The sequence below is a fragment of the Sturnira hondurensis genome, unplaced genomic scaffold (genome assembly GCF_014824575.4).
Source record: "Sturnira hondurensis isolate 20B ecotype Veracruz unplaced genomic scaffold, ASM1482457v3 Scaffold0017436, whole genome shotgun sequence".
NCBI lineage: Eukaryota > Metazoa > Chordata > Mammalia > Chiroptera > Phyllostomidae > Sturnira > Sturnira hondurensis.
This window is the reverse complement of record NW_028090067.1, coordinates 17,372,048-17,387,105: the sequence shown is the minus strand read 5'-3', so window position 1 is coordinate 17,387,105 and position 15,058 is coordinate 17,372,048.

The window sequence follows — 15,058 nt, the reverse complement described above, 5'->3', positions numbered from 1 at the left end:
GGCCTCACCTCTCTGTTTCGGGGCCCCTGCCCTTTCCGAGACTCTCACCCACCCACCCACCCAGTGGCATCGTCTCCCAGTCTGTCCAGAAGTCTGGCTCCCCAGCTGGGGACCCCGGGGACACGTGCTCTTCCTCCCAGTCTCCCTCAGGCCAGGGCAGGACCTGGTTTTGTGCAGGCATCAGCAGACCCTAGTGATCACCTCTGTGTCCACAGTGGCCTGGGCAGGACGAGCTGAAAGCAGCTGGGCAGACAGAAGGGAAGAAATCCTGTCTCCTCCGGGGAATGACAGTCCCATGCCCACGTCTATCTCTGGGACACTGAGTGGAAACCGTGAACAAATTTCTGCAGCCTGCTAAAGTTTTCCACAAAGTGCACAGAGGTCTGAGAAAGAAGGAAAGACCTGGGTACCCCATGGGGGAGGGCGGGTGTGCGGGGGGAGAGAGGCCCCTGAGCAGGGACAGAGGTCCTGCAGCCCTGTGCCTGTCCCATTCCCTTGTCAGGGACACTGGGATCAGGCCGGGGTGCCCTGGGGGAGCCCAGACTGAGGTGGGGGGGGGCGCACTGGGCCCACTCTGCCCTCCTCCCTCTCGGACTAGGATGCGTCATCCACATGTGTCTGGAGGCGGGGCCAGGCTGCTCCATGCGAGGCCCCAGGTCCGCCCTCCTATAGGTGGCCTTCCTAGCCTCCAGCCCAGCCCAGGTCTCAGCAGGGGACCCAGGGATGTCACAGCCCCTCTCCAGAACCTCAGGCCCATATCAGGGGCAAAGTTCTGAGACTGGGGACCTGGGAGATGGGGGAGGGGACAGCAGAGTGGGGAGCCCTTCTTCCAACTTCTGGGGTTTTTGTTCCTTGTTCCCAGAGATGGCGATGGGGCTATGTCACAGCCCAGAAATCAAAACCAAAGGGGCAGTTTCTTTTTTTTTTTTTTAAGATTTTATTTATTTATCTTTAGAGGGGAAGGGAAGGAGAGAGGGAGAGAAATATCAATGTATGGTTGCCTCTCGTGAGTCCCCTGCTGGGAACTGGCCTGCAACCCAGGCATGTGCCCTGACTGGGAATCGAACCGCAATCATGTGGTTTGCAGGCCTGTGCTCAATTCACTGAGCTACACCAGCCAGGGCCAAAGGGGCAGTTTCGATGTGGAGGTTCAAATCCCACATGGGAAGAACCGACACTCTCTACCTTTATCAGGAGGCGCAGGTATCTGGGTGTGTCTGGGGGGCCCGAAAGTGGCTCTTTTTTTTTTAAGATTTTATTTTTAGGGAGAGGGGAAGGAAGGGGGAGGGAGGGAGAAAAAATGGATGTCAAAGAGAAACATTGATTGGTTGCCTCTCTTAATGGCCCCAACTCGAATTGAACCCGAAAACCAGACCTGTGTCCTGATCAGTAATCAAACCGGTGATTTTTCGGTTTGCAGGGCAACACACAGCCCACTGAGCCACATCAGGCAGGATGGAGGGGTTCCTTTTGTCATGTCCCCTGTGACCCTGTGCCCTTTGTGTCTGGAACAGGTGATGGGCTGGGCCTGTGAACCCACAAAGCTGTGTGGGAAGCCTACTTTTGTCATAGTGGTGGCTTCTCAGGTCCTGGGGACATCCTGAGAAGCAGCTGGCTGGTATAATCCACCCCGGGAGTGAGCGTTTGGAGCAAAGTGTAGCAAAGTGTCCAGTGTCTCCCCAGCCCAGGAGGACAGGGTGTCAACTCCATATCCTCCTCCTCAGCCCCGACAGCCAGCACCAGCCCAGGCCTCCACCTCTGCCAGGTGCAACCCAACCTCGCCTCGGGCCAGCCAGGTGACCCTCGGCACAGGACAGACACTCGACAGTTCACTCATACTGCTGACGTTATTCACTTTACCAATGCACTCCTGTTCCAGAGACACAGGTCAGGGCAGAAAAGCTGCGGTCCACTCCCGCATAGCCCCATCCTTTCCTCACTCCCAGGACAAGTCTGAACGCCTTGGACTGTCTCCACCTGAGTCCTCTGAGGAAAGTGACAGGAGCCGTCTCTGTTCCTCAGGTTCTGACAACCCGACACCCTACCAGAAGGCTGTGGTTGTCACCTGTCACCGAGCTCTGGCCCAGTGACGGTGTCTCTCTGTTCTCAGACGGTCCCTTCACCTGAAGGTGAGATGGAGACCTCAGGTCTCTGAGCTCCTGGATCCATTTTTCCTCCCTCTCAGTGCCCCTGCTGTGTATACAGTAGGTGCTCAGTGTATGTGCAAAGTCAATGATGACTTGCAAAGACTTTGAGGATGACAGAAGGATTTGGGGAGGCAGGAGCCTGGCTTCCATCCAGGCGCACAGAGGAGAGGGTGGGGTGTCAGCTGCCCTGACTCAGCAGACACACGGACACACACACACACACGCAAGCATGACGAGAGGGATCCTCCTGGGGTTCCCCAGACACACCCAGAGCCCGGCTCAGCAAAACAGGAAACCTGAGAATGTTGCCACATCCCAAGGCCAGTTTGCAAGAAGCTGATCATCAAATCGGTTCCTCAGCTTTCGATTTCTGTGCTCTGTCAAGAACCCCACTTCTGTTCCTGCAAATAAGTCACCAGATGAAACCCCCCTGGGAAAGGTGAATCCTTCTGTCAGCAGATATACAGGGGTTCAGAGAGCAAAGCATGCTTCCCAGAAACAGAGAATGCAAAGGAAAGGGTGTGGGGACAGGAAGACATGGCGCCCAGAAGGCCCACACCATCCTCAGCCTCCTAGCAAAGTCATCTCATCTCTGCTTCCAAGGGCTTTCAGGGTGGTGACCGTAGGTCCTTCTCTCCAGGACTCCTCTTCCCCACCCTCCCTTCCTCTGGGCCTCCTCCAACACAGCCCTGCCCCCCCACCCTCCGCTGGGCTCACCCCCCCAGACATTGGCCCTGCTAGGGGCCAGCCCTGAGACCCCCAAACGGGCTTCTGCAGCCCGAGCCCTCCAGGCTCCTGGCCCAGGCTTCGTGCATCCCACCGGCTCCTTGCTGCTCGGGAGGCCGAACCTGTTCTTCCCGCCTTTGACCAACTGCTGGGCCTACAGTGTCTCCAGCCACCTCTGGACCGGAGCTGCTCGCCTGCGGGCTCAGGAGCCGTTACCAGGCCCCTGGGGCAAGCTGGCCTTTCAGAGTGTTGACCGAAGCGGAACTGAAGCTATGTCAAAATGGATTTAAAAGTTCACAAAACCTACAGAGAGAATATCCTTGTTCCTTGTTTCAGATCTTGTGACCGAATAGGCAAGGTTATGAGGACCTTGGGAGCAGAATGTTCTCTTGACCTCTCATTCCTGCTGATGATTATTCTAACTACAAGCTGCGGGAGGGCGTTAAAACCCTATAACTTTGGCCAAGATGGGGGCATAGGTGGAAACACTGTGCCTTCTCCCACAGCCAAGTTTGAACACAACAAAGGTTTGGAGAACTAGGACACACCCAAAGACCAGAAAATGGAATTATACGGAAGTCCGATAACTACGAACCGTTCAACGGGGACGGTAAGAGAGGTGGAGCCAGCAGCGGAGCTGGGTCAGGCAGGACAGATCCCCCGACCTAGGCGCGCAGACAGCCCGGAACCAGTCAGGGTGTGGGGCAGACTGAGCGCGGTTGCACATTCGCGCACAGTGAGACGGACCATGCAGGCCCCAGGGGGCGAGGGCTGACGGCGGTGGCACACTCTCGTGCAGTGGGACGAAATGCGAGTGCCCCAGTGACCGTAGCAGCTGCTGCACATGTTGGGGCCACGGCAGGAGACAGCAGACGGGACACCATCGCTCCTCGTTGACCCCGCCCCCACATACAGCGTCACAACCCAGCGACTGAGTTGCCCTGCTCTGGTGAAAACCTAGGGCTCCGATCCGGCTACTTAACAGGCACAAACAGCCCAAAAGATGGCGCAAGAAGAACTCAAAGTCCCAGAGCCCATAACTCTAAGCGACCGAGAAATTGCCATCCTCTCAGAAGCACAATTCAAGACACTGTTTATCAGGATGCTCACAGAACTGGTTGATTATAGTCACAAATTAGAGGAACATATGAAGGCTAAACTAATTGAAATGAAGGGAGATGTCCAGGAAACCAATAGCAATGGAAAGGAAACTGGGACTCAAATCAATGGAATGGACCAGAAAGAAGAATGAAACATCCAACCAGAAAGGAATGAAGAAATGAGAATTAAAAAACATGAGAAGAGGCTTAGGAACCTCCAGGACATCTTTAAACGTTCCAACACCCGGATTATAGGGGTACCAGAAGGGGGAAAGAAACAGCCACGAGTGGAACACTTATTTGAACAAATAATAAAGGAGAACTTCCCCAGTCTGGCAAAGGAAATAAACTTCCAGGAAATCCAGGAAGCTCAGAGAGTGCCAAAGAAGTTGGACCCAAGAAGGAACACACACCACCAAGGCACATCATAATTACATTAGCCAAGACTAAAATGAAGGGGAGAATCCTAGAAGCAGCAAGAGATAAGGGGACAGTCACCTACAAAGGAGTACCCATCAGACTATCAGTGGATTTCTCAGAAGAGACCTTACAGGCAAGAAGGGGCTGGAAAGAAGTATTCCAAGTCATGAAATCCAAAGACCTACAGCCAAGATTGCTTTACCAAGTTTTGATAGCAAAACTTATCAAGTTTTGATAGCAAAACTTTCATTTAGAATGGAAGGACAGATCAAGTGCTTCTCAGATAAGGTCAAGTTCAAGGAGTTCATCATCACCAAGCCCTTATTATATGAAATGTTCAAGGGACTTTGAACAGTGAACAAAATATGAACAGTGAAAGGACAGCAATCTCACAGTTATTAACAACCACACCTAAAACAAAAGCAAGCCAAGAGGACAGCTAGATCAGGAGTAGAACCATAGAAATGAAGAACACATGGAGGGTTAGCAACAGGGGAGTGGGAGGAGGAGAAGGGGGTAGAAGGTACAGAAAATAGCATAGACGGTAGGTAGGAAATAGATAAGGGGGAGGGCAAGAATAGCGGGGGAAATATAGAATCTAAAGAACTTGAGACACGTGGTTATAAACTAAGGAGGGGAGAATGGTGGCAGAGGGAGTGTGTGGGTGGAGGGGAATGAAGGGGGGAATAGAACAACTGTAATGGTATAATCAATAAAATATATTTTTTAAAAAAACCCTATAACTTTGTCAGTAAAGGGCACTCAAAGAATTCTGATACTAGAGAAAATGAGCAGAGTCTGAAAATAAAATCGTCCTCGATTCATGGAAGAAACTCAGAAGGAAGAATTGTGGAAGCAGCTATACACGTCTGCGTCGCCAGGAAGGCTCCATCGTAAGAAAACTACACAATTTCTCAAAAATTTCAAGATGTCTTGCCTTAGTCACAACTGTTGGCCATTGGGTTTCCACATTTAATCCCTATTTTAAAACATCGTTTCCTTCCTCAATGAACACCCGCCTGGCCAGCCTCTGCGGGGGCAGAGTGGTGCCTCTCCTCCTGCTCCCTGACTCCCAGGTCTGTCGAAACTGTGTTTCTTCCCACCTCCTCTGGTTCCACTCACTGCTACCTGCACTTGCAGAGACTAATGAACTGATTCGTAAGGCGACAAAGCAAAGGTACTAACTCAGGAAAGCCGCAGCCCGTGCCCCACAGTTGACAGGGAGCTGGGCAGGCTGCCAGCGCAGCCACACCCGTGCCAGCCAGTGCGTCAGAGCCCCACATGGGCGTTGGAAGGGTGCCCGAAGCTGCTGGTCATCACGCCCCACGGTGTGAATTAGGCATCTCCTCACGTGGCCTGACATTCCGGGGCCTGGGTCACAGCTGTGACACGTAGGCTGGGCCCCTTCTCTCACATAATCAGAGCAACGGGTGTTGGACAACGGAGTGGGGTCCCCCTGAATGCAGCACAATGTCAGTTTCATCATCCAAACGAAATAAATGTCAGGGAGATGATGGATGGATGGATGGATGGATGGGTAGGAGAGAGCACACAGACATTAAAGCAAATGGGGAAACATTCCCAACAGGTGAGTTTGGGTAAAGCGTGTATAGGTGCTCATTGAATGCAACTTTCTGTAAGTTTGAAATAAAATGTTTAAACAAAGAAAAATAAAATGAAAGCGTTCACTTTCTCTAGGAGGTAATATGGATCATCCGCTGCCCCCATTTAATGTTGCTTTTCAAACTGCCTACGACGTCTGGGTATTGGTTTTGTATCACAGAAGCTATTGGGGAAAAAAGTCTCATGACGCCAGGGTTGCTCCACAGGCCCTCAGGCAGGCACAGCCCCCGAAGGCCCCCAGCCACTGTGAGCCACCTCTTCCGTCTACAAAGAGCCCCTGCAAATGATCAGGGCCTTCTCTTGGTGGACTGTTCCCGTGTCCCTCGAACTCCTCCCCTGACCTGCGGTGTCCCCGGGCAAGGAGTCTGTACCCTCACACGTGACCTGCAGGGAAGAGGTGGCACCTCATTTCTCAGCCACAGTGAGCACATCAGCACAAGCCGCACCCTGCGCTGCCGGTGCAAGACCTCATGTTCCAACAGTGGCTCTCATTTTCCTGAAGAGCAACCATTTTCATAGCAATTTTATTTTTCAAAGTTTAACAACTTGTAGTCTTGGTTCTGCCCAAATCCACTCTGGCAGCTCCCTGATTTTCCTTGGACTCCAGCCTCTGGGTAAAGCTGCCCCCAGGTCACAGCCCTGCTTTTGCAGCAGCTTAGTCTTCCCTCCGGCGCCACCCAATGGCCTGAACGCAGTAGTGGGTCCTTCTCTCGCTGCTGCTCCGGTTGCCGCCAGAGGGGGCGATGGCGAGTCCAAGTCGCAGGTGGAGCGCAGAAAGCGGCTGGACGAGTTCCTGAAGCTCCTGGGTGCCAGGGTGCGTGTCTGCCGCTCTCCAGCGAACCCCCTCCCCGCATCCGTCCCCACGCCCTAAGCCCTCATCCCCTTGCCGCCCTCCGCCCTCTGCTTCCCACGAAACACCCCCGCCTCCATCCCTGTAGAGCGAGGCTGGCGCAAGGCGACGCGATTCCCAGGACTCAGCGGACTGCACAGCAGCGCCCTGCACCGGGAATCTCCGAATATTACACAGAATCTTGTATTTAATTCTCACGGGAGACTTTAGGTCCGATATTTGCTTCAGGTTTTGTTTTTTAAATACTGTTGGGATAATTTTTGTTGAGGATCTGTACCAATAAAAGGTTTACTAAGAATATTCCCAACTTTTGTGGTTGGAAAACAGAAAATGAAAGAATGGCGATCAGGGTGAGGAGAGCTTGAAAATAGATGTGTCCTTGCGTGTGAAAGAGGCCCCTGGGGAAAGGGGAGCCAGGCAAGCTACCCGGGTGCTGATCGGTGTAAGGTTTCAGGAAGGTTCCGCCGGGTGCTGATCGGTGTAAGGTTTCAGGAAGCGAAACTGGCAAAGGAATCCACGCGCTTTATTTATTTTTTTAAACAAACAATCCCCAAGGTCTCGGTGGCTTAAATCTATGATAACACCTTTTTCTTGCCGATGTCAACTGCCCCTGCTGGGTGATGGGGAGTCTGTACCCTGTCATCTGCACTAGGGGACGTGGGCAGACCCGGAGCCTCCAGCTGGACCAGCGCTCCGTACCTAGTCAGGGACACGGCATGTGGCTTTTAAAGCTTCTGCCTGGAAGTGATGTGTCAACGTTTGTCCCATTTCATTGGGCACAGCTGATCTCAAAGCTGTTGGAAAGTGGCGCTCTAACCAGGGCCCAGGAATAAGAGGGGGTTGTTCCCAAGAGGCCCTGACCACGCCCTCATCCCATCTCAGCCTATCATGTCCTTCTTGTGAAGGTCAGAGCCAATCAATGAGCCCAGGGAAAGCAACTACTCCGCTCAGAGGAAAGAGGCCAGGACCATACATATCTGTCGGTCACTTTTCTATCTCGGCTCCACATAACACCGTGGAGGATCCCGACCGGAGGGAGCTGACATAGGCGTCCCAGCTCCTCGCAGAGGCACGGAGAGAGCGCTTGCCCGCCGTGCTCCTCACCCACCGGGCCTACCAGCCATCTCTGGACGAATGAAAAGGTGAAAAGATTCCAGCAGGCGAGAGCTGAGGGAACGAGTCTTAAGACAAAGTATTAATGATCTCACAATCCCGATACATTTTCTCAAAGACTCGCCTGCTCTCACCCATCTGCTTCCACTTCTCTCTCCAGCTCGTTCTTGCTCTCTCACCAAAAAGTGCCTCTGTAAGGCGTCAGATCATGAGGAATAAAAGTAAAATTAAGCTACTAGTTAGAAAGCAACAAGAATCAGACTGACTTAGCTTGCAACTTGTTTGCTATGTTTGAATTTTCATGGCTACTGTGGCTACTGTCATGTAGCATTATCGCCGCCGTTCACCAAGATGGGTCGATGGTCCAAAGAGGCTCTTGAGGGTGTGAAGAACGATGAAGACGGCACTGAAAACCTCCGAAGAACACCACAAACATAAACAGTTCTCTGGGGTAACTATGAAATACGAAACTGCATATTCTAGGACAAAGGGATTCCTGGGTAACGATTTTACGCATGTAGCCATGAGTGAAAATTGCAAGTATAAGTTCCAGGTGAAATAGTAGAAATTCTCATTTATTGCACGAGCAGTGCATTTGCCCCAAGTCCTGACTACGTAACACTACGATTAAAGCTTCTCCATAAGTGTGGTCTGAAGCCTTTAAAGTTGTTTTCCATTAACTACCAATGCAGCAACAAATCCAGTTTTCCAAGAACAAATGCAAAACAATGCTTTTTAATTGAAGGTTATCTATTCTTGTTACTAAATGTGCAGAGGAGACCAAAGCTACAGAACCTTCTTTCTAAGTTGCTGCCCTCTTGAATGCACATAAAAGATCACTCAGCCCTGGCTGGTGTGGCTCAGTGGTTGAGTGCTGGCCTGTGAATCAAAAAATCGCCAGTTCGGTTCCTGGTTCCCCACAACCTAGGGCGCATGCCTGGTTCGTGGGCCAGGTCCCTGGTGGGGGTCATGTGAGGGGCAGCCATGCATTGCTGTCACTATGTCTTTCTCCTTCACTTCCTCTCTTCTAAAAATGAATAAATAATATTTTTCAAAAATAACACTCATACAATTACCAAGAATACTGTAAACCAGCTGCAAAAATAATGATAAAGACTATGCTTGGGGAGAAAGCCAAGAGAACTATTGCCCAAACTCCTTTCTCAGGTAACACCGCTGTACTCTGCAAAACATCAAGAATATATGAAGTGCAAAAGTGATTAACACATTCACGTGTTAGGGGCTACTTTGCTTTTGAGCAAGCCAAAACTGTGTATGGGGGACATGAAACAAGCCCTTGGCACAGACGGGTTCTCACACGAAGGAAAAACGCTGCCCTGCTTGTCATTTTGCTTATCATTCCAGAATGGTAAGAGGCTTTTACTTATAGATTACTTACTCCGTGAGTCTCGTGCTGGGAACCCCACTTCGGGTCAGGGCCAGAGTAGAAGGGGCCCCGCCCACCCAGAGGAAGGGCTCTGCTCTGTGAATGCAGTCGGTGCTCAAAGCGCTGCTTTCTTCACACAACGGAGTTGATGAGACAGAATGCATTCTAGATGACCTTGATGTGCATTAAAGGAAGTGATACAGAGAAGACACCAATAGCGTCTCTTCCTTGCAGTTAAACGCACATTTTTTCAGCACGCTCCAAGAAAAAGAAAGGGAACTCAGGTCGGAGAGGTCTCAGTCAATGACTCAGTAACCAGGCCGGGGGTGGGGTGGGGGGAGGGTAGGGGATTAAACACTAAATGGAACTGATGGGCTCATCTGTGATGTCAGGCCTCTGGCTCCGTTTCCCTGCAGGCGCCATGGCTCTGTCCTCCCGTGTTGGCTCCGTTCCACACCAGCTCCTTCCCCTGGGGTAGAAAAATGGTTACGGCAGCGCCGGGCCCCACAGCTTCGCCACATCTTCTCCCCATACCATCCAGACAACGGAGAGCAGCTGTGTCCAGGATTTCCCAGCCAGAGTCCCGGGGTTCGCGCTGATTGGACGGGTTTGGTCACGTGGCACTACTGAGCCAATCACAATGTGGCTGGGGTAGAACCCGGAGATCCGCCCACCTCTACCTTAAGGACAAAAAGTCAACCCAGCAGCAAGAAGGCCAGGTAGAAGGGTAGAAGGGAGATCTCACTGATATCAGACTATTCTTTTTTTTAATTGATTATGCCATTACAGTTGTCCTATTCCCCCCTTCATTCCCCTCCACCCTGCACACCCCTCCCCCACCATTCACCCCTCCCCTGGGGTTTATGTCCATGTGTCATAAGTTCTTTAGATTCTGTATTTTTCATAGTATTCTTGCCCTCCCCCTGTCTATTATCTACCCACTGCCTATGCTACTTATTCTCTGTGCCTTCTCCCCGCTTCTCCACCTCCCACTCCCCTGTTGCTAACCCTCCATGTGATCTTCATTTCTATGGTTCCGCTCCTGATCTAGCTGTCCTCTTAGTTTGCTTTTGTTTTAGGTGTGGTTGTTAATAACTGTGACTTTGCTAACCTTTCACTGTTCATATTTTTCATCTTCTTTTTCTTAGATAAGTCCCTTGAACATTTCATATAATAAGGGCTTGATGATGATGAACTCCATGAACTTGACCTTATCTGAGAAGCACTTTATCTGCCCTTCCATTCTAAATGAAAGCTTTGCTGGATAGAGCAATCTTGGCTATAAGTCTTTGGATTTCATGACTTGGAATACTTCTTTCCAGCCCCTTCTTGCCTGTAAGGTCTCTTCTGAGAAATCCACTGATAGTCTGATGGGTACTCCTTTGTAGGTGACTGTCCCCTTATCTCTTGTTGCTTCTAGAATTCTCTCCTTCATTTTCATCTTGGCTAATGATATTATGATGTGCCTTGGTGTGTTCCTTCTTGGGTCCAACTTCTTTGGGACTCTGAACTTCCTGGACTTCCTGGAAGTCTATTTCCTTTGCCAGATTGGGAAAGTTCTCCTTTATTATTTGTTCAAATAAGTTTTTGACTCATGGCTGTTCCTCTTCCCCTTCTGGTACCCCTATAATCCGGATGTTGGAACATTTAAAGATGTCCTGGAGGTTCCTAAGCCTCTCCTCATTTTTTAAAATTCTTGTTTCTTCCTTCTTTTCTGTTTGGCTACTTTTTTCTCCTTTCGGGTCCACTCCCTTGATTTGAGTCCCGGTTTCCTTTCCATCACTATTGGTTTCCTGTGAACTTCCCTTCATTTCAATTAGTTTAGCCTTCATTTGTTCCTCTAATTTGTGACCAAAATCAACCACTTCTGTGAGCATCCTGATCACCAGTATTTTGAACTGTGCATCTGAAAGATTGGCTATTTCTTGGTCACTTAGAATTATAGGCTTTGGGGCTTTGAGCCATTCTTGAGCCATGTTTTGGTCTGTTCACACCTGTTATGTATGAGGGACAGAGCCTTAGGTGTTCACCAGGGTGGGGCGACCCAGTCCCTGGGTAGTGACACTGTATGTGGGGGTGGGGTCAGAGAGGGAAAAATATGGTGCTTTGCTCCGCTCTCTCTCAGATTTCTGTCCCCTCTGCCACTTCCCACAAGCAAATTGGGCCCTTCTGGTGCTGGTTCCCGGGTATGTGGGCTTGTGTACCCTCCAGGACCCTGTGGGTATCTCCAATGAACTCTCTGTGAGCCTGGGAGCCTCTCCCAGCCCCTCAACCCCGAGAAAGTCTTTCCAGTTGGTGCTTTCAGGCTCTAATTACCATTGGGGAATCCTAATGACTTCTCTGTCACTGGAATTTACTTGTTACTTTGCTGTCCAAAGCTGGAACATATATGAGCTATTGAGATAGTGGAAAGACATGAGTTTTGCTGAGGGTTGGGCCCGTCCTCCTCCTCTCTCAGACCAGAGACCTAAGTTCTTGGTTCCAAACACTGATTGGCAGTAAATGTCCTCACTAAATCAGCTTCTCCTTCTCTCCAACCTAAAAACGTGTCTCCAGACAATGAGCAAGATGCTTGTGTGGACTATAAGACCATTTGGCCCTGATTGGACTATGAATCTCTGCTGCCTAAGAAGAAATTAGTCAGAGGTGGTAGGGGAAATATGGCCTTTGGGATGATCAGGACCTGTGTCTGAGTCCTAGACTCACCACCTAAGAGCAGTGGGATCCCACTCAGGAGGCTTGTGTCTGTGCACCTGTTGGCTGAATGGGGAATTCATGATGACTCTCCCATAAAGATTAAATTTGAAAACCTAGAATCAAATGGCTGACATAGTTGAATGTCAAATGTTAGCCCCTTTGCCTTCCTTCGTGGCAGGGCTGAAAGCCAACTTTATTCCAAGTACTGAGTTCTGGCTCTTTCTCTCACACCCAGCGAGTCATCAAGTCAACCAGCACGTATTACACCTACTGTATACACTGGCAAGGAATCCAGAGTCCCGTGTCTCCATGCACATCTATAAACTTGCCCTTGGTGGAAAATGGTGGGATCATGTGCTTCCCAGCTTCCCAGAGGACTAAGCTGTAAAGCTTTGTTAAAAAATGATACAAGGTCCCGTTTTCTTCTCTTGGAAAGGTCTCTGCAGCAGGATTTTCCAAAGAACTCAGTATGGTTTTTCCTCTTCTCTCTGGCTCTCATCTCCCGGCTCACTTGGTTCCCAGTTCCTGGGAGAGGATCCACAGGAGTCCCCAAAGCCCCACGTGGAAAATGGAGCATCACTAGAGACCAGCAGCTATGGTTCAGCACCACGGACAGCGCCCGGCAGAAGGTGTCTCGATGTTCCAAAGGATTTGTAGACACACCTTGAATTACTTACTGAGCCAGTGTCTCCTTTGCTGCCCTCTTCTCTCCTCTCCCACACTGGTGGGCCCTCAGGCTTTCATGGCTAACTGGACCAGGTGGGGAACCTGATGCAAGATGCACCGATCAGATCATCTCTTCTGAATCTGTAAATTTCTTCGTTTAAGCCCAAGCCAAGGTGCAGATGAGTACTTTTGATACTAGCCCTTGGCCTTACTGCCCTTGCACAAGAGTTGGTCTGAGGGAGGAGCCTCCCTGCCTCTCAGTGGCTTGCTTCCTGCTGCTTGATTAACTGGACCTACACCAGAACTCCTGCTCTGACCTGGTAGAACCCTCCCCTCAGGGCTGCCATCCAACAATTGCCCAGGAACTCTTTCCATTTGGACCCGTGCATGACAAAGTGGAGATTCAATGGTGTGTTTCTGGGGCAAGCAGATACCAAGGGGCTGGGCATTTGTGGATTTGCAGGAGATCAAGTTTTAAACCAAGTCTCAGTGCTCTTCTGCTTCAAGCCTCCTACTCAGGTCAATGACAAGAGTGCCCAGCAAGGGAAGACAGGAGTGGAGCCCAGAGTATGGCTGACCCTTTCTTGCTGGCCTACCTGTGGCACCTGGGAGGGCTGACCCCTCCATCTTCAAGACTCCACTCTTAGTGTGATGCCTCTCACAGTGAAACTCCTTGACTGGCGGTCCTTCTTCCTCCTACCCCCTCACTGAGGGCCTTGAACAACAAAGTCTGGACCACCCTGCTTGCTCTCTGCCTCTGCCTTCCTTTTCTTCTGTCTCCAGCCTCAGGATTCACCTCCCTGTCTTTGCCTCCAGAATCTGCTTCCCCCATCTGAGTTCTTGAACCTCAGTTCCTTAGACTAGCAATGTGGAATCACCTTTGATTTTTCTGCCTCACCTTCCCTATGAAAATTGCTAATGAAATTTCTTATCATGTCATTAGAATAAGTCTCTAATATTGGACAATTAGTCATCCAATATTTTCTAAACCAAAATAAATATATGTAGACTGGAGAATAGGGTTATATTTTCCGTGTAACTAAAACTGTCATATTATTGTGTATAGTTGCATTTCACCCATTTCTTTTTTTATCTGTGTTTTTGTTTTCATTTTGGCTACTAAAGCATAAGTAAAAGCAAACAAGCAAACACACCCCACCTACTTATACTGTTTTCTTTAAATATTCTTCCCAAGCATTAAGTGAGTTTATTTATTTATTTTTTAATTCTCTTTCATCTTTTCACCCATCACCAAACCTGCCCCTTTGACGACTGTCAGTTTGTTCTCTGGGGGGAAAACACAAAGTTTGTTGACCAGGGGCTGTGCCAACCTAAGGGAGAATCCAGGAGAAATGGTCACAGCCCAACGTAACAGCAGAACAGGAACCACACAGGTTACCACTGTGAAACGGGGTCGGGATGGGGCCTGAGAGACCCAGTGACTGAAAATGCAGACCAGGGTGGGTACTGGTGGGTGGGGGGACAAAGACAGAGAAGAAAACCAAAGTGTTTCCTCTCAAAATGAGTCTGCAAGCCCAAATTCCCAAAACTTACAAAGGAATCTAATGCTGAGAAAGAAAGTCAAGAGAATCGACACATAAAGCCACTCCAGGTTAAGTAATCTTAGAGAACAATGTGAGGATGACAACAGCAGCTCCTTGGAAACCGTCACAGATCTGAGCGCGGCACTGACTCCAGGCAGAGAGCCTTCCTCCTGGGATTTCTCAGAGGTGGGGTGACAGGCACAGCCCACCCGTGAACCTCTGACACATGTCGTGAGCTGCTTCCTTTCTCCACCTGCTAGACCCCTGCCCTTGACAATGTTCCAGGGGTCAGATCTGAGCCCAACAGGCTGGTTGGGGAACATAACAGGAATCCCTGCAGCCAGAAGGAGGAAGATCAAGTCGAATGATTAGAACACATGCCTAGGTGGTAGGCTGGAAAATGCTCCCTCACCGGATGTCCACCTCCTACTCCCAGAACCTGTGCCCACGTTACCTTGTATGGCAAAGGGGAGTTTGCAGCTGTGAGCCAACCAAGGAATTTAAGATGGGGAGATTATTCTGGATCCCCCCATGTAATCACATGGGTCCTTATAAGAGGGAGGAAAGAAGGTCAGGGCCAGAGGAAGGAGGTGTGGCCATAGCTCCACAGGTGGGAGTGATGTGCACTGAAGATGCAGGATGGGGCCACAGGACACAGGACACGGAACGCAGGTGGCCCTAAGGAGCTGGAAAAGGCAAGGAAGTGGGTTCTTCTTTCAGAGCTTCCAGCAGGAACCCTGCTTTCAGCCCAGCGAAACTGACTTTGGATTCTGACCTCCAGAACC